The sequence below is a fragment of the Symphalangus syndactylus genome, chromosome 4 (assembly GCF_028878055.3).
Source record: "Symphalangus syndactylus isolate Jambi chromosome 4, NHGRI_mSymSyn1-v2.1_pri, whole genome shotgun sequence".
Taxonomy (NCBI): domain Eukaryota; kingdom Metazoa; phylum Chordata; class Mammalia; order Primates; family Hylobatidae; genus Symphalangus; species Symphalangus syndactylus.
In genome coordinates this window covers 148,712,936-148,729,032 of record NC_072426.2, presented here as the reverse complement: position 1 = coordinate 148,729,032, position 16,097 = coordinate 148,712,936, and the positions used below count along the sequence as shown (strand labels likewise).

The window sequence follows — 16,097 nt, the reverse complement described above, 5'->3', positions numbered from 1 at the left end:
ACACATGGACACAGGAAGGGGAACATCACACACTGGGGCCTGTTGTGGGGTGGGGGGATGGGGGAGGGACAGCATTAGGAGATATAACTAATGTTAAATGAAGAGTTAATGGGTGCAGCACACCAACATTGCACATGTATACATATGTAACAAACCTGCACGTTGTGCACATGTACCCTAAAACTTAAAGTATAATAAAAAAATAAAAAAGAACAAAAACAAAGAAAATCGCATGTTGAAGATGGCAAAGTCTTTGTTAGTTGTATTATGTAATGTCTACAAGGAGGAAGGCTGAGCCTACCTGAAACACTTGTCCAACATTGTTCATGTCAACATAAGATAAACTTCTGTGTATTTGAGATGTTTTGAAGTCTATTTTTTACTCTTACTGGAACTAGTGCTACCAATTAATGTCATAATTCATAATTTAAGGTGAGATGAGAAAGTAGAATAAGAGTGGGGACAATAGCTTAGTGAGGAACAAGCCAAAATCCCATATTATAGTAACCTCTATACTTACTATGAGAAGATTTGGTCATAAGATGACTAGTCATGCATGAGAATAAGAAAGTCTGACTACTAACTAAATCACAGTATATAAAAAAAAGAATGGAAACATTTCTTGGGATTATGTGTAATTATTTTGCTACTAAGTTTATCCATGAATTATCTTGCCATGAAACCTGAAGAAGTAGATAATAAAAATGTTTCCCACAACTTTTTGGACAATACCTTGATAACGTTTCAGGGTTGTTTTAATAATCCCCAATATATATACTGATGCTATCACACCAGAGTGCAATTCAGTAAAAATAATCTGGAGGAGGTGAAATTAAGTAGTTTAGCTATGCATCTCTCTATTGTTTTAACTTGATAGGGCAGATATAATAATATGTGGAAGAGTTATAACAACAGAATAATATGTGTAGCTATTCTGTGAAGGGCAGTTGAATTCACAGGCATATACCATAGCTGATGTGTCAGTAGGGTTAGCACCCTTTTATGAAAACTGAGAATTCTAGCAATAGGGGTCAAATATCAGAAGGCCTTCTCCTCAAAAGAATGCCAAAGGAAGAGTATATTTTATGGTTTAAGATCTTTTTGTTTTCATTATTGTAAAATTATCTCCCCATCACATTTCTTATGTAAGTCCAAATACCCTCACCATGAAATTTCTTGTATTAATGTAATTCTATACAATAAATAATACAAAGACATTCCAGATATTTAAATATAATATTGAAAATTCTCTGATTTTGTTTATGTTTCTTATAGTCTTGTTCTAAATAATGAAAGAAAAAACATTTGTGTTTAAATGACCTTTACATGTTGATAAAATCTCATGACTTTTGGACATTGAGGTTAGAGGGGAAAATACCCTACATCATAGAAGTCTATATAAAGTCTATAATAAGCAAATTATGTAGCTGCATGTAATTCAGAACATACAGGAAAAAAAAACTTTTCTTTTTGTCTCAGTTGGTTAGTTGCTAAGGAAACAGGTGTAGCAACACTGATTTATTTTTATCCTCTACCTCACCTATTTTGATGTTCTACAGTAAATTATCAATTCCTTGTATTTTTGAAAGGCCACCTATCCCTCTATATACACAAAATATTAGTTAGCTCAGCTATTTGTGTGTTTGGTAATGATAGATTATATTGAAGTTGGAATAAGCGTTTGCATTGTAATGATTTCTGCTTTTTTCCTTCTTAATGTTGAACAATTTCAACTGTTTTTAAAGGGCACACAGCTCTAGCTATTTTCATGGCAGCTATGTCAGACTCATTCCACTCAGGGTTTGGCAGGTCAGCAGTTTATTTTATGTATTGGAATGATTTGCTTTACATATTTGGTGCTATGTTTCCCACAGACCTGAAGTTCTAGTGCTGCTGTAAACAACATGCTGTGATGGTACAAAACTGAACAAGACAGGCAGTGATTTGGAGACTGGCAACATGCTGGAATCACAAAATTCATTTACTTATATCCAGTATCAAACACTGGAAAGATGGAATTACATATAAAATTTTAAATAATTGGAAATGAAAATGTGATACATTAAATATTCATAAATTATTAAAGAATTTTTAAAACTCAGCTTGATGGCCTCCACTTAAAATCATAATTTTAATGCTTGAAATTACCATTTGATACATGCCAGACTTATATAATTGAATCAGTTTTCACAGGAAATAGAATGTTAAGCAAGAGTTTTAGCTATTAGAGCAAATTTCACTGTGATAACTTTTCTCTCTCCTTCATCTGATCTTCGTTGAAGATCAGTTGTGTGGATCTATTTCTGGGATCTCTACTCTCTTCCATTGACTTATTTGTCTGTTCTTTGGCCAATACCTCATTGTTTTGATTGCTGTAGCTTTACATTAAGGCTTTAGGTCCGGTAGACGTAGCCCTTAGACATTTTTATTCTTCTTCAATATTGTGTTGGCTTTTCTATTTAATTTGACATTCCCTATAAACCTTAGAATCAGTTTGCCAATATTCACAAAATAACTTGCTGGGATTTTGATTTGGATTGTGTTGAATCTATAGATTGAGTTCAGAAAAACTGACCTCTTGACAATATGGAATCTTTCTATCCATAAATATGGAATATATCTCCATTTTAAAAATCCTCTTTGTTGTTTTTTTTATTCAGATTTCAATTATTTATTGCTGGCACATAGGGAAACAATATACTTTTACATATCAGTCATGTATTCTACAACCTTGCTATAATAGCTTATTAGTTCCAAAGTTAGTCTGCTTTATATTGATTTTGTAATTGTAGTGAATTGCTATGCAAATGTTAGCTATTATTATTTGTATAATTTTTAAATAGGGATAAAAATATGTCATGCAAATCTTTCAGTTTTGTAATGAAGATAAAAGGAGTCCATACTAACTTAGATAAATATTTATTTAAGGTATACTTTATCAAATGCAATATGCTAAGTGTTGTTCAATAAAATAAAAATGCACTGAATTTCATTTAAAATATTTTCAATACAGCAGAAACAAAGAAACATACTATTTGAGTTATTTATCACTGCATGACAACTCATTAGTGACTTAAACAACAATAACTTTTTTTTTATTAGTTCATGCATTCTTTTGCCACATGAATTAGGCAGCTGTTGAGTAAGCTGGGCTGAAATGTTGAAAACACTTCTGTCATGTGTCTGCAGAGTGGTGATAACTATAAGCCAGAGCACCTCATTTCTCCTCTAAGAAGTCTCTTATTATAATAGTTGTATAACTTTCCAGTGTTTCCCTATGGATGCTTTTTAGAGCAGGATAGCCTGGGCATTCTTTTTGTATAACAGCTGCATTCCAAAAGAAAATTTCTCAAAAGCAAAAGGTCAAGAACCTACTACCAAGAACATACCAAGCATCTGCTTGATAAGATACATTAGTAGGACATTTACTAATGTCCCATTTTCAAATAGTAGTATAGCCAAGTTTAAGGTCAATGTAGAAGAACATGAATACAAAAAAAGGTACAAAGAGAATTAATGTAACAATCATATGCCTGTAACTACAATGAAAAACAATAGAGGACTATTGTTTTAGAGTGGGATTAACAGGGCAAGAGTGATTATTTCTCAGTGGGGAGCAATGTAGACTCATGATAAATATGGCATTTGAAATTGGTAAGATTTCAAAGTATAGGTTTGATAAATAGCATTTCAAGCACTGGTAGCATTTCAAGTGGAAACACTATGCACAGAAGCAGGAAAATGCAAGACCTCATTGTGTGATAAGAATGCACTATAGCCAATGAGAAATAAGCGTAAGAGTTAAGATCTGGAGGTAGGTTGGGCCATGATTAGGAGTTTGGATTTTATAATGTAATACTATTTGAGCAGAAGAGAAGCATGAGCATGCAAATGAGTTAGGAAAATTATCCTAGCAGCAAAGTAGAGTTGATTGAATGATATTAATTATTTGTTCAAAAATTGGAGGAAGAAAACTTCAAAAATCAGTGAGAGGAAGTAAGAGCTATTGCATATTGCCTACAAGGCATCCAAACTTGATCAAAATTTGGCAACTCTGATGTAGGAAAAAGAAGATTCAAAATTTTCTGGGAGGCATGGATTGGGAGAGATGGGAAATCATGGTAGATGGGTCCTGACTCCCAGTGATGTTCTTCAGTACCCATTCACAACACAGTTTAGGTACTGTTCATCTTAACTTGCTTCCAGCATGACTATATGGATAAATGGAAGCCTGTACCAGGGATTCATGAAGAAGAAATGACTTTGTAATTTTTTTCAAGTAACAAAAGGAGGGGCAAGATACATATTATGGTGAATTATAGCCATGTGGGAGAAAAAAGTTAACAAACAAAAAGCAACCCTGTATATAGTCCTTTTTCCTTTAGTGGGAGGGAGAGACCATACAGAAAGAGAATAAAATTGCAGGGTACATATCCAAGGCTGTTTTTCCTAGGAAATATGGGAGTGGATAGAGGAGATGGGGCTGTATGCTCATGGAAGAAGCAAAGGGTGACTGGCTTACCAGCCTGATCTCCTTTGAGAACCAAGGCTGGTGTATATATTTCAAGACAGCTACAAATCCAGTTCCTAGGTTTTAGGGAAGACAATTAAGAATAGCTGAACAAAACATCTTAGAGGTTTTAAAGTTGAGCCAAGACTAACTCTGTGAGAGAAGAAAGATCAAGAGGCTTGAGTTGTGAACTTCAAGATGGTTAGAGAGGACACAGATTAGATATCATTTCTCTTTTTTGTAGGATGATTTCTCACTATGCAAGAATGTTACAGGTAAAAAAGTTTAAGTATTTATACCCATTCTTCTGAAGAGAGTTGATTCCCTGAAATGATTTGATTTGCTGAGTGTGGTGATGAGTGGAGACTTAGGAAGGTGAGAGGAAAAATGTCCCTGTTAAATAACTGGGAGGGGCTGATCCAGTTGTTGAGGAGGAAAAGAGGAACAGGCCTGATTGGGAAAAAGCTGGGGAAAGGAAGAGCAGAGAGACAAGAGAGGGAAGGAGAGTAGAGGGGATAATAAAGGAAAAAGAACTTTATTTGGGAGAGAGAAGGAGATAGAAAAGTCACAATTGGCATAGTGAATATAATTATGAGAGGAGGCCAGGCACGGTGCCTCATGCCTGTAATCCCAGCACCTTGGGAGGCTGAGGCAGACAGATCACCTAAGGTCAAGAGTTCGAGACCTGCCTGGCCAACATGGTGAAACCCCATCTCTACTAAAAATACAAAAATGAGCCGGGCCTGGTGGCACACACCTATAGTCTCAGCTACTTGGGAGGCTGAGGCAGGAGAATTGCTTCAATCGGGGAAGTAGAGGTTGCAGTGAGCTGACATGCCAGTGAACTCCAGCCTGGGCAACAGAGCAAGACTACATTTCAAAAAAATAACTATGAGAGGAAAAAAGATGCAGGTGGGGCATTTATAGAAATGATTTTGTATGCCATGCATTGGACCATTCTCCTCAACCTCATCAAGAAATTTTTTCAAATTACATTTGAATTAGTATTTTTATTCCCTTTATTTCTCGTTTATTTTAAATGTAGCCACACAAAAATCTGGTGGTTCAATGACAGCAGGAAGCGAATGTGCTAATTTCATTTCACATCAGGGGAATCAATAGATACTATTCCAGGCTTGGCATTGATAGTCAAATAAAGATGAGTTATACCACAATTTAAACACACATGGATATAAAAATATCTTAAATGAAGAAGAGTCCATACATTTTAAGTAACAGAAAGAAAAAAATAACAGGAAAGTAAGTCACATAGCAAAATTAAAGAAACAGCATGATACATAAAAGTGCGTAAGTTACATAATTGAATTAAGACATATGTCAGTTATTAAAGCAAATCTAAATGTCAAAATCACTAGTAGAAAAGTGAAAACTCAGCCCGGCATGGTGGCTCACCCTTGTAATCCCAGCACTTTGGGAGGCCAAGGTGGGCAGATCACCTGAGGTCGGGAGTTTGAGACCAGCCTGACCAACATGGAGAAACCCCGTCTCTACTAAAAATACAAAATTAGCTTGGCGTGGTGGCGCATGCCTGTAATCACACCTACTTAGGAGGCTGAGGCAGAAGAATTGCTTGAACCCAGGAAGTGGAGGTTGCGGTGAGCCGAGATTGTGCCATTGCACTCCAACCTGGGCAACAAGAGTGAAACTCCATCTAAAAAAAAAAAAAAAAGAGAAGAAAAAATTTTGAGGTTTGACGAGCAAAATATAAAATTTAAAAAAAATTATTTCAAAATAGAATGGGTATATCCCTGTTACTCATTGTGAAAATCTGAAAAATAAAAAAAGGACTGGTAAAAGTTTAACAAGAATGTAAACAAAACAACCCACGGAAGTTAAAATTTCTACACTAATGTCAGAAAAAGGAAAATAATATCAGAGAGAAAAATTTTCATTAAAAATAATTAAATGACAAAAATCATATAATAATAATAATTCATGTATTCTGGAACAATGATATAAAAGTCACAGCTTTTCACATTTTTTTGCCTTAATAATTGAGCAAAATAGTTATCAATCAAGACTTATTTAAAGTGTAAGAATAAATTGATAGAAAACACATAGCAATTTTAAAATTTACCTCAACTCAATTAGATACAAAAACTACAAGTATAATCAATTTACAATTTTCTTCCTGGAAATCTTAGCCAATGTAACGGGAAATATTAAAAAGTGAAAGAAAAAATGTAAAGCCTACAAGAAATTAAATACTACACAATTCAATTACTGGAAACCCATGAAAATCAAGTAAACATTAGTAAGCACCTTACAAATTATATAACTGATTTAATAATGAAACCAGAATTTTGAAATATGTATCAATAAGCATATTTGACTTTTATAAAACAAATACAGAAAATATAAAAAGAAGTTTGGAGAACCATCTTCCTTACTAAAATGACCTTTAGAACTAAATATATTTTCCAAAAAAATTTCCCCAAGGTTTTTAAGTATAACAATATTTTCTAGAATTAAGGGATTTTAAAACTGAATTAAATGATCTAAGGTACATTTGGAAGATGATTTTAATTTTTTTATTAAAGTATCATCACTTCTTAGAACTTAAATCCTTAGAAATGACAGAGAATGAGTATTTATTAAAAAGGATAAAACCTATAACTATCATGATAATCAAGAATAGCTTCATGTAGGGGGCCAGCAACTAGGAAAAAGCACTTGAAGCAGGAAGGTAAATGGGATGAATATGAGGAACATAAAACCCCAGAGAACTGCAAAATTTATTGCAGGGGCTGCAGAGGTGTTTCAGGTTTAGATGTGGGAGACATGGAAGCAAGATGGTGATGGCAGTGACAGGCCATCTAGAGTGGCTGCTGCCACTAATAGTTGCAGTGGGGGGGTGTGAGCAGTGGTAGGAGTGGTTACAGGAGCAGCAGTGGTGGTGGTGGGACCCCTGTCTGTATCCCCAAGACAGCTGGCTGCACCGCCCCTACCCCCACACTGCCACCCCAGGCCCAGAGCCTCTGCCACTCTGGATCCTGGCTCGCATCACCCCTCTCACCTGCCACTGCTGTGGGGCTGGCACAGGGAGGAGGCAGAACTGGGCCCAGGGTGGTGCCACACTCCATGGAGCCAGTGAGAGCCAGGGATGAGTGGAGCAGTCCCAGAGCCCGTTGCTCTGGGGGGCTGCCTCAATGGGGCGGGGCTGGGCCGAGCCACCGCCAGTTGGGGAGCAGCGGGGTCAGCCACAGAGGGGCATGCAGAGAAGGGCCCAGTGTGGACCTGGAGCACCCACCCCAGGCTGTGAGGAGGCACAGCTGGGGCTGCCTCTAGGCTCCATGCAGCTGGCGGGAGCCCTGCCCTCCCAGGTACAGGACCTGGCATCTCTGCAGTCTGCACCCTTGGGGGCCTGGGCAGGTCCCCCCTTCCCCCACAGGCTCAGGAGTATCTGCTCGCACTCCCTGGCCTCTCCCCACTCCTGGCACCAACTCTGATCTTGGGGCGCTGTCACAGCTCAGCTGGGTATGTGCATCCTTGGGGGCAGCACTGACACACCAACCCACTGCTACCTTGGCCCTCTCCAGACTTTGGGTGCTGATGAGTGGTGAGGTTGGGGGAGGGGAGGGAAGCCGAGGTTTGGGGGCTGAGGGTGGCTCAGCACTGGCTTGCAGGTACCCCTTGGTGCAAGCAGCCTGGGCACCATGAACAGTTGCAGGAGGCAGACAGGCTTCTGGGTGGAAGGCAGTGGGTCCTGGTGAGGGCCCACCTTCAGATCAGGGAGGACCTGAAGGGTGGGGGCTGGGCTGCCAGTATTACAGACTGGAGTGGGAACTTGCAGTGCTCTTTCTAGTCCCACTCATGGCCATTCATGGACCAATCAGCATGCACTTTCTCCCCTCTGAGGCCCATGAAAGCCTCAGGCTCAGCCAGGGCAGAGCAGATGACAGGACAAACAGCTGCAGAGGAGCTACCCTCTCTGCTTTGAACACTGGACTAGACACCCTGGCTGTGGAAGAGAGCTGCCCCCTGTGGATCTCCTCTGAGCTGTTCTATCACTCAATAAATCTCCCCTTCATCTTGCTCACTCTCCACTTGTCTGCATACCTCATTCTTCCTGGTTGCAGGACAATAACTTGGGACCTACTTAATGGAGAGGCTAAAAGAGCTGTAACCAAAACAGAGCTAAAACATGCTCTTTGCTTGCCACATTGCCAGTGAAGAGAAGAAGAGAAGAGCTGCAGCCCTTTGAGGACCCCACACCTGGGAGCTCCCTAAGCAAGAGTTATGACTCCCTCTTTGGGGCCCTGAGGTTCCTAGCATCTCTAAGCTTCCAGGCACCACCACATTCCCCAGTGCCAGCTGAGGAAGCTGCTTGCAGTGCACCTGGTGCAGCCACAGACTCACAGAGAGCTGGCAACTGGAGCTGCCCATGCTGTGGCAGCAGCTGGTGTATATGACTGCTTAGTGGCAGGATCCCATACTTGCTCACACACCCCTCACTGCTCCACACCTGACTCACACTCTCCTTGGAGGTGTGGGATCCAGGCTGGTAGCATGAACCAAGTGCAGCCTGCCATGCCAAGTGGGTGGAACAAGCCCAGCAGGTCCGAGCAAAACTTGGGCAAAGGTGCCACCAGCCACAGATTTATAGCCAGAAAAGCAACACCCCCAAGATCCCCTAACAATGGGGATCTGGAACTGTAGGTGATTTGAGGAGACAGCATGTTAAAAACTCTCTCACTTTATGTCACTGCCATTAAGGCTTTCAACTGAAATTATTTTTGTACTCTACCCTCCAAAGTCAGAGAGAAAAGCCATAATTGTCTGCTTTTTAATTGAGGACACTAAAGTCTAGGAAGCTCTTTCCCAGAAACCCAGTGACACCTGGGGAAATGGGCACTCAACAGTTGGTGTTCAGATGGGCTGTTGGCTCACCCCTTCCCACAAACCTATCATATCCCTCTTCGCCATCACTAAAATGACTCAGACTTTACGGTTACAAAAAGAGTAGCTGTGTATTAAAATTTATAGTGTGAATATCATTAAGAATCTCACACACACACACACACACACACCCAATTGAAAGAGAAGCACCAAACTCATTAACTTATTACAACAAAGTAACATCGTTGATAAAACAAAAAAAAATTTGTAAGAAATGTTGTTGGTGCATTTCTTAAATGTTCAGAGAAACAATTGAATACACATTTCACGTCTCTCTAAGTCCATAATGAGTCAGTAAATTAAGCTAGAGATCTTTGGAAAGTATGGATAATATGCTGGGGAAATCTTATAGAGGATGACCAAGGAACAAAATGGTGCTTTGGCATCTCTGTCAATGAGATCATTTCCGGGCTATGCCATAGTAAATTAACCCATCATGGCAGTTTCTAGATTATAACAGCGTGCCATTCAGGATTGAGACTTTTTACTTTTTATGGGAAAAAATTTATTTTGGTAAAACAAGAAGGACCCTCCAAGATCATTTAACACTTTTATAAATTGTTGTTAAAGGATAATTTTCCATTTTATTAAAGAGAAAGTCAGCCTCAAAATCACTGTTAGTTAGGACTCAGAGTTAGCTACTGCAATGAAGAATGAAATAATGTGATAGGTATTATCATGGAAGAAAAACAAAAGTGAAAGAAGGTAAAAAAAATTATGCATCAATTTCTCCTCTGAGGGGCAATTACTACTCTCATTCTAGTGCATTTTCTTGTATTAATTTTTCTATGTAAGTATATTTGTGTATTAACTAAAAATGATAAACTTTATGCCTTTTATGTAAAAGGATTTTACTATACATATAATTTTATATCATAGATTTTTCAAGAAATCTTGAGCATATGTATGGCATTACCATTTTTAGTAAAATTAATTTTGAAATCTATCTCATATTTCCCCCCTCAAATATACTGCAATTTACTGAGTCATCTTCCCAGTGTTGGACATTTAAATTTCATCCAACTCTTCAGTATTATTATTAATGGTACAATTAATATTTTGGTTCATAAGTCATCATTTAAATTTGAGATTATTTAGTAGTATAGCTTCCTGGAAATAGAATTATTGGTGTGGAAGATTTTATGGTTCATGATTTATATTGCCAATTTGCTGTTCTGAAAGTATGTAGCAGTCTACACGCTCACTAGTGCCTAGCATGCTATATATTCTTCACAAACCATTAATTTAATAATATTTGAAGAATTTATTGATTGAAAGCTAAAATGGGCTCCCTTAATCTTTGGCTTTTTTTACATTTTCTAACACTTCATAAGCCAACTTGAAAATTTATATTTTTTCAGAAAATGGTACAATTGTAGATGATCCCTCTTTTTTTTTTCACCAATTAAACAAAGGCTTTATTATATTTTGCTAAATGATAATTGCTTTCATTATGTCTCCAAACATTATTTCACCACTCATTGATAATTGCTTTCATTATGTCTCCAAACATTATTTCACCACTCATTATAACAAGTTCAGTGAAGATATGCTTATCTAATATTGTACAATATTGTTGTGTTCTGTACATAAACATGCCTACAAATGAGTTCATTTGAGAATTAAATAATTACGTAACTGATGTTTTAAAGGCTTTGTTATACAGAAATCTCTGGTAGATATTACAGAGATTTTTAAATGTTTTGAGCTATTGGTTAAAGTTCTTGGATACGCTGAGACATATAACAATTTTTTCCATTCAAAATAATGGAACATAGGTCCTGTAATTGCTAAATCTGCTAACATTCTTTTGGGAACAGCTTAGAGGTAAGTAAAGAGAGATGCTTGTGTATGAAAGTGCTTCGTAAACTGTACTGTATAAATGTAAACTACTACCATTTTCAGGTAAAATCAGAGAATAAATGTCCCTGTTGTTGGAAGAGTCACCTCGGGATTCATCTACTCATCTAGTCCAACCTCCCCAGTGACTGGATGAGGGCACAGACTGAGGCCAGAGGCATGAGGCTCGGGATTGGAAGAGGCCAATGCAAGGACAGAATCTGCAGGCCCAGCACAGGGCTCTTTCTCCTCCCCTGTGTAATTTATCTTTAAAAACACTGATCATTGTCTGGTGCTGGGAGCACCAGGCCCTTTAAAACTTATAAATTAATGGGGGATTACAGTAAAAAGAACTTTTTACCTAGCCCTCAATAAATAGTTGCTGGTGAAATTGGAAATTTGAGGTTGAATTGTTAAAGTTTGTCTTAGTCACTCCTCTCTCGTGAAGACACCCATCAACTCAGAATCACCTCCTGAATTTTAATTCTTTTCATACATTCTGGTGACTCCATTTCCTTGTCAGTCATAGTAGAGGGTTTAATGAAACAGCACAGCACGAGTTCCTTGGAGACATTACCAGAAACTCTGCTCAAAGCAGCCAGGGACATCCAACTGAAAGGCCTGCAGAGAGAGCCTTCAAAATGCTCATCAACTAGCATGGTAAAACGGAGGGCCTTTCCAATATAGCAGTAAATCTGTCCCGTACTTGAGCCCCACTTTGGGCACCAGCCCTTGCTTGGGAAGTAATGGTAGGCCATGTAGGTGGTCCTGAACGTGGGCTGAACTACAGTGAAAGCTTTCCAGAGCTTCACTATCGTTAAGGGCTCCTTCTCATAGCAAATACTTAAACATTCCAGAGCATAGACCAGGAAGAAGGCCTCTTCTAGGCTGAGCTGCAAATAGTCAAAGATCCTATATGGATTTCCTCCGCAGATTATTCTCTTTCTTTGCACCAATTCCTCATTTGGGGCATCCTTCCTCTCGCTCACGGCACACTCGGCTTCCTGCACCAGCACGTACTGGTCCCAACATGCAGGAGACCAAAATGCTGGCTGCTGTCCTCACGGTGAGGGCCAGACTGGAGGACAAGAGCATCGTGTTTGCAGCAACACACTTGGGGCAGAGGTGAAGCGTCCTCTCCCACGCTTTCCTCAAAGCCTTCTGTTGGTGGGTCGCTCCCAGAGCCCTCCTGCAGGCAGCCTAATGGCTCACTGGGATCACCCATAACACCTGACTTTCCAGAGTCCCCGTTTATCACAGAATGTCTCTCTCCTACCGCTGTGCCTTCCATGTTGGAAACCATTCCAGAGTTAAGCTCATCATGCATTTGAGCCTGTTCATTCCTTTTCACCGGGGGATGCCCAAGCAGATTCATGTAATCCTTGAGGACTTTGCGCACTGTACTCTCATCCTGTCCCTGTCTATGCATCAGCTCTGCCACCCACTCAGCACTACGCTGATACTTCTTTGATGTGATGATAAGCATGTTTGTCTTCATTTCTTTCCATTTAGCAACCAGTTTAGGATCTAAAATTGTGATGGTTGGACAGCTTCTTGAAAGAATACCTTTTCCAAAAGAACCTTCCCCATAGAGCTGCTCAATGTCCTCTGCATTCCTCACAATCAAGTTGTTGTTAATCATTTCAGCATAGAATATCTTGCTTTCTGAGGACCATGGTCCTGACCAGAAGGGATTGGCAATGGAGACTCATAAGTCTCATACATTCTTCCTTTCCTGTTTGGGGCATGGAAAACTGCTTCTGCCATTTTTCAGAGGAGCTGTTCTTTCTTGGCCCCAGGCGCTTGCCGTTCGATCCTTCAATTTCTAACTGACCGTGAATTTATTCTCATTACTGTTTTTATTAAGATGGATTAATGACTTATATATAAAAATTAAAACTCAAACTGTAAGAAAATAAAGTCAATATTTCCCTCACGACTAAATGAGAAAGGAAATTATAACTATAGATAAATAAAACAAGCCAAAAAGGAAAATCCACATACATGATTTAAGAATGTGTAAACTTAATATAAAACAAGTGACAATTGAGAAAAATATAGGTCACTGATACGGCTAAATAATAAAATATAAGCATAAATGTGTAATGCATAGTATGTGTCTACACATCCTTGCATTTAACCCAAACCTGGGATGTATTCATCATTCTATTTGTTAATATTTTCTTACTTCTACTTTTATTTTTATTATTTCTTTCTACTTTATCTACTTAATCCTTCATATAATATTACACAGTATAAATATATTTCCCTTTTAGGTTGAGTAGACTGTTTATACTTATCATTAATTTTACACTTATCACCAAAATTTTTCTGAACACTTCAGTGTCAGCTATCACTTGCCAGAAGATGATAAGATGAATAAATAAGAAGCAAATGCAAATTACTAGAGAACCTAGGAAAAAATATAATTTTTTTCTCAGTCTGTTTTTGGCATAGCTGCTTATCATTTTGATCGCATAGTGAAAACATATATATGTAATCATTGTAAACCAGTAAAACTTTTTAATGTATTTTAAAATTAAATGTCACAATATTTTCTCATATTTCTGAAAGAGTAACATGATTTTGAGGTGTTTTGACCTATATAAACCGTTTTGAAAAATCAATATGTTGCTTATAAGATATAGCTAATATTTGGCCTTGGTTTTCCAAGATAATGCATTATTACCGTAATATGATGAGGTATGAGTTTCTGACAGCTATAATTGAATCTCTGGCTGTTCAGTTCCAAACAAGGTGAGAAAAAAAAAAATTGTGCACTTATGAAGCTTTTAAAATTGCTTTTTGAATTATTACTTTTTTGGCTGACAATATTACATTGAGTAGTTCTATGACAAAAATTTCAGGGGCTGTTTAAAAATATTTAACATTTTAAGTTCTATACTAAAGAATTAAATTCCAGCTATAGTATTTTGCCATGCTTATCTCCTTAATATACTACATTATTTAGGGTATTAATGAGAATTTAACATGTCAAATACGAGACTCATAAGTTATAACACAACTAACTTTTAAGTAACACAATGATAGGTTTGAAAGTTAGTTTGGAAATAATCGAATTCAACTTTGGGATAAAATGGTTTGGTAGCCGTGTCCTCCAACCAAGGGCATCCTGGGGAGAAACTGCCTGATGAAGTCACCTAGTAAATGTGCTTCCTGATGCTATTTTCTGTGGAAAGGTAGTGGACAATTTGAAGCTTTAAGATGCTTTTTAGCAAGGTGTACATGCTCTGTCTGAGTTGCTTATGTCAAACAAACTAGGAAAATGTGGATTTAAGAGGTATGGTCCACTGGAAAATGTTATTTATACGCGTATAAAATAGAGACGTTTCAAAATTAAAAAGGTTTTTCTTGTGTAAATGATACCCTGAATGGCTCACTTAGAGACCTCATATGTTAAATCTGGGCCACAATATGTACTCTTACATCAAGGAAAGATGTAGGCATTTGCTTTAGCAATACCAGAGGTTTACATATTTGCTTATGTCTCACAGCCACCAGTACCCATCAAATTATCTGTAAAAAATGGCATTGGGTAAGAGATGTGATTCAAGTAAGTCTGATTTTAAAATTCTACCTTCTGTGTCATTTTTAACCCCTTTATTCACAATTGAGAACAGAAAATCAGGGAGGTTAAGTAACTTTCTTGTGGGTCCTCTATTTGTGCGGCTATGACTCTCATTAAACGTGTGACCCTGAATAAGTTACTTACTCTTTCTATACCTCAGTTTTCTTATCTGTTACTAGAAATTATAATAGTACATACCTCATACGTTACTGTCTAGATTAATGAGCTAATTTATGTTAATGTAATTAGAATATTTATTGGAGCTACACTAAGAAAGATGTGTTCATTTTATGATTTTTTTCCAGCATATTAGATTTGTATAGTTTGGAACTTAAATTTTGGGTTCCTGGCCCATCACTGTCTTTATATACTGGGTTTCATAAATTTCTCTATTTTTGGAAAAGAAAATGATAATAAGACAAATACTTTAAAATATTCCCTTAATTTTGAAAACCACAAAATTTTAGAAATTCTCTTTTTTGAGACTATACAACCAATGTTTTGAATTATTACTGTATAGAAAAGTATTTTCAGATTCTATAATTTAGAATATACTCATTACTCTATGTTCAAATTCACTTTTGCTTCTGAGTAAGTGCAATGGAAATTTAATAATGGTGATGGAGAGACCATCTCTATTATAACCGACTTGTGAATTTTGGCATTTATATTACATAGATGAAATGTTTTAGGAGTGCTCTGTATCTATGTATTAACCTTTGATTGCTTATTATATGACAAATGCTCTGCTAAATGTGTTCACATAAACTCATCTCACTCAATAATGATGATAACTCCAGGAGATATGCATTATGATTGTGCCTACTGTGCAGAAAGACGGAATCAAACAAGGAATGTTCAGTAGCTGCTCAACTTCTTGTGCCTAACTAGTGATTTTAACTGCTATTTAAAGACCAACAGTCTTACGTGGTCACGTCTCATAATTCTTACTCAATGTACCATACTGGGCAAATAACATCCTCTTTCAGCCTCAGTTCTTTCCTTTATAAAATAGTAAAAAAATTAGATAATTAATTTAAAGTACTTAGTATAGTGCCTGATATACAATTATAGACTAATAAACTAATAAAAAAAGTAGGTGGTCATATAGATAGTAAATGACAAAATTAGAAAGAGTCAATCCTGACCTATTGAAGACCATTATTATTACAGAGTTGAAAGGAGCACTTACAAACATGAGAATATTTGATTAATTATTTATTCATTCTGATTGATTTA

At 37.4% G+C, this 16,097-nt stretch overlaps 1 pseudogene; it reads right to left on the bottom strand.

Moving 5' to 3' along the window:
* Nucleotides 1-5,936: 5,936 nt before the first annotated feature.
* On the bottom strand, nt 5,937-13,036 carry LOC129480357 (tRNA-splicing endonuclease subunit Sen2-like; annotated as a pseudogene).
* Between the last annotated feature and the right edge of the window lie 3,061 nt (nt 13,037-16,097).